This window comes from Protopterus annectens, chromosome 11.part0, assembly GCF_019279795.1.
Source record: "Protopterus annectens isolate FY-2018-M chromosome 11.part0, PAN1.0, whole genome shotgun sequence".
Classification (NCBI taxonomy): Eukaryota; Metazoa; Chordata; order Ceratodontiformes; family Protopteridae; genus Protopterus; species Protopterus annectens.
The window spans coordinates 591,071,679-591,076,678 of record NC_056745.1 but is presented as its reverse complement, the minus strand read 5'-3'; positions in this window follow the sequence as shown (position 1 = coordinate 591,076,678).

The following is a 5,000-nucleotide window of genomic DNA, read 5'->3' as shown; positions in this document are numbered from 1 at the left end:
AAGCACCTTTAAGGCTGTCTGTAAGCATAGTTAACCATAGGTTAATATTGCTTACCGCCACTCAAACCCAATTACAACTGTTTAAAAGTGCCATAACCACTCTGTAGCCAAGAACCCTTGTTTTTCCCAGCAGCCAAATAATCAACCCTTGCAAGACTTGAACCCAGCACCCTGCACAACATAGCAACAGCAATTTACACCTAACCCATTTGAGCTATAGGTACAGCTGATGTTTTTTCCAAACATTATATTCAGTAAAGTCATTCAACAATAGGGCAAAGGCTTGTTAAAATTAGTCAAGTGTTGTACATATCGATATATATATATATATATATATATATAGATATATATATATATATATATATATATATATATATATATATATATATATACATTAATACGTAATATATGTAGAGATATACATATAAAATATACACATATATGATATATATATATATATATATATATATATATATATATATATATGTCTAGGACACATGCTCGACCAGCATATGTCCGAATCACAAAACATCAAACACACATACACGAAAGCACTTAACATCGAAAAGCTCTTCCGTGTATGTGTAGTTCAAAAAAAATCTACGTTTCTGCAGGGGAGCTTTGCCCCCCCGCACCCCCACCCCCTACTTTATTATTCTCACTCCGAGATCGCACTACAGTGGGGAAAAGGGAATTTTCCCTTACCGACACTGTAGTCCAACCTATAAAACAGGCACACATACACGGAAGTGCTTGTCGATGTTAAGCACTTTCGTGTATGTGTGTTCAATGTTTTGCGATTCGGACATATGCTAGTCGAGCATGTGCCCAGATCCCATACATATGTATATAATATATATATATATGCATATATGTGAATATGTATATAAATATATATATATATATATATATATATATATATATATATATATATATATATATATATAGATAGATATATATAGATATATGAGTATGAGTCAAGGACTATTCACTGAAAGCACATTTCACTGAATCACATCTGACTGTGCACAATTCACTGAAAGCTCAATTCATTGAAAACACAATTCACTGAAACACATTTCATTGAAAGTTATATATGGCCTTTTCCCCACTGTAGTGTGACCCTGGAGTTAGTATATATAGTAAGGGGGTGTGAAGAGCACTGCCCCCTACATTGGGGGATGTGTGGGGGGCATAGCCCCCCACGTAGTTTGGATATATATTATGTTCAGAAAAGAGACATTTATTGGAATTGCAAGTATCCATGTATATAGTTCAAAATATTTAAAACAGGTGGGGGCTATGCCTCCTACACCCCCAGTAATATATATACTAACTCCAGGATTGCACTACAGTGGAGAAAACACCATATATATCTTTCAATGAAATTTGTTTCAGTGAACTGTGTTTTCAGTGAACTGAGCTTTCAGTGACTTGTGCACAGTCAAATGTGTTTCAGTGAAATGTGCTTTCATTGAATAATCCTAGACCAATATATATATATATATATATATATATATATATATATATATATATATATATATATATATATATATGTATATATATATATATATATATATATATATATATATATATATATATATATATATATATATATATATATATATAGATATATATATGTATAGTACAGTCAGACATCAGATCCGTACTCTAAACCTCTTACTGCAACAAATCTGTCCAAAGGTTGTCGAAATGGGGGTCAATGGGCCCAAACTAGGGACCTCTTTTAATAATTGCCCTTATCCCTTCCTCACCCTAGCTTTAACTGTTCTGCCTTGCAACAAAAAGTTAAGTCCTGCCAAGTCTTGAACCCAGGGTCCTGAAAACTGCAGTCAAAGAAATGAACCATTATACCAAATGAGCTCCATAAAACAGTGATGATTTTCCAAACATATCAGTTAGTACAGTCATTCAACAGTAGGAAAAAGGGTCTGTAGAATCAGTCAGGTTCTATAAACATACATGTATGTATGGAGATACATATATGTGGACAAATCTATACATAATATACGTATCTATATTTATATCTACATATATGCATACACACAATATATATATATATATATATATATATATATATATATATATATATATATATATATGCATATGTATATATATATATATATATATATATATATATATTTATATGTATGTATATATATATATATATATATATATATACCCTTTACATGCTCTAAATGGTAAAATATCGAATTTTAGAATTTCAAGCCTGTAAAGTCAAACGAACGGAAACCACAAACCCGGAAGTATTGAATGGACTATGTCAAACCCTTGGTATGGATAGCACTTTAGGTAAGTGCACTGTTTTTGAGGTTTTGGGGAGGGTTTGTGCATGTTTGCGTGTTTTGGGGTGTTTGATGTGTGGGTTAGGGTAGGCGCTGTGCAGTGTGAATGTTTTAGTGTTGGGAGTGCTGGTGTTTGTGTGTATGTGATGTATGTTTGTGCTGGGGCTGTGGAATGTGTGATGCTGGGTTATGTGTGTTTCACAGTGTTCTGCGACCTCTCAGTTAGTATATATAAGTAAGGGGGTTTGTTGTACAGGGGGGCTTGCCCCCCTGCATATGCTAAAGGTAGGTATGTGTATGTGTTTGTTTCTGTGTGTGTGTTATGTTTATTGTAGAGAAGTGTTGGGAGGTATGTACACTGGTGAATGTATGTGTTTTGCTGTGTGTGATGTGTGTTTGATGGGAGTTTGTAGATTTGCAGTTTTGTGTTTCGCATTTGTGTATGTTCGACATTTAGGGGATTTGACTTTATAGTTTAGTGATACTGAATTTCGATAATTCAGCATTTCAATGCTATAAAGTGAATATATATATATATATATATATATATATATATATATATATATATATATATATATGTATATATACACATAAATATATAACAGCTACAAACACATGCAATCTGAAGGTCATGCTGCTGCACCCTAGAAGTCTAAATCTGAAAATGCACTCACTGGTAGTATTCCTTAAAATGGAGAACAATGACATCTGTGCTGTAACATAGACCTGGTTAAAGGCAGCAGGAAGCATCCCTACACTACCAGCCTATAACTCACTCCACACCTTTTGGCTGCAGAACTTGGACTGAAGCTCCAAAAGTGGTGGTATTTCCATATTCATAAAGGATGCACACACCTTCAGAGTGGTAGACCAATATTATGTACTGAAGATCCTGCAGGTGTGGCTAACATTGGGTAAGACTGTAGTTCTGGTTGTAATCTGCAATAGGTCCCCAAACATGTCCCAAGACTCACACTCCATGTCCTTTAGCACCCTGGAGAATATTAGTGTCCAACCTAACACTCTCATACTGGTTGACTTCAACTACCACACCATTAAATGGGAAAGCTAGTCATGTACCAATGCACTTGACCATCACATTGACCTGATCCTTACTAACATGCAAGAATGTTGCTGTACACCAATAGTCAACTCCTCTCTTGTTCCATCTGACCACAAAGTAATCACCTTTGGAAATCCACAGCCCTCCCACCCCCCTGCACAGGTAACCACCATGAAAAGCCTTTCCAGAGCTAACTATGGCCTCTTAAAAACAGAGGTGGCTAACCTCATGGCAACCATGCAAATGGAGACTAGTTGCATGACTGCTGAATCAATGAATGCACTATGAACACATACACAAATGCATGAAAAATGCCATACACAATAGAACCAAGACCCTCACCTTCAAAAAAAGAAAGCCAATCTGGTGGTCCCTGGCCATAAAGAAACTGTACAACAAAAGGAGGGAACTGATAGGGAATAGGGTGAAGTCCCAAGACTTGAAAAAAAACCCTTATCAGTCTCAGTTAAAAGTTGATATCCCTCATCAAATACTACAAAGTTAGCTGTCAAAACAGAATTGGAGCACACAGTAAAGACAATCACAAGGCCTCATACAGTTATGTAAAGGATCTCCATGGCAATACCAAGAGTTACTCTGAGCTACTAGACAATGGTACCATTTAGACTGAGCCAGCAAATATTGCCAATATACTGGCTGACATATTGAGTGCAAACCTTACTCCTCACTCCCCCCACAAAGGGCCAATCACAATACCAGTACACTGCTGGGCACCCAGTATTACTGCTGCACAGGTTAAAACACCACTGTCCAAGGCCAAGAATATTGCTTCTATGGGACCTGGCAATATCCCTAGCTTCTTTTCTTCATGAACTACAGAGTGACCTGGCACCTCATCTGTGTGCCCTGTTCAAACACAGCCTCACCTCAGGCTTTGTCCCTATTGAATTGTGCACTGCTACAGTCACTCATCTCCAAAAACGAGATCTGACTACAGACCCTGGGAACTATCACCCCAACTGCCTGAAAAGTCTGTTATGCAAAGCTATGGAACTCATCATCATGCACCTAATAAACAGGGATATGGGAATCTGCAGACTCAGGATCCCATGTAGTTTACTTTTGTGAAGGGTAGGTCATACCTGCTCAATCAACCTTGTCAACTTCATGGAGCCAGTCACCTGAGTTGTGGATGAAGGCAAGGTGGCACATACAGCCTACCTTGATCTGCCAAAGCCTTTGATAACATTTCCCACTCAGGCATCATGCAAAAACTCATTAAGCTAGGCATCAACCCCTATATCCCTAGGTGGGTTGCAAAACGGGTCACAGATAGGATTCACAGTGTGGAAATAGCTGACTCCAAGTCAGACTGCTGAGCAGTCATGAGTGGAGTCCCACAGGGTTCTGTCCTGGGTTCTCTCATGTTTGGTATCAATGTCTCTGAAGTCCACGCCAACATGAAGGGACTCTGGCTGACAATGTTATCAGACAATTGTAAGTTGGGAGCTATTATTTACTACCCAAGTGATGTTGGCATCCTACTGAAAGGCCTCACTGAGACCAATGACTGGTGTCAAAGCCGTGGCTTTAAACTCAATGTCATGAAATGTGTTGTCACCCCCTTTGGGAAAAAAAACTGTTCCCAT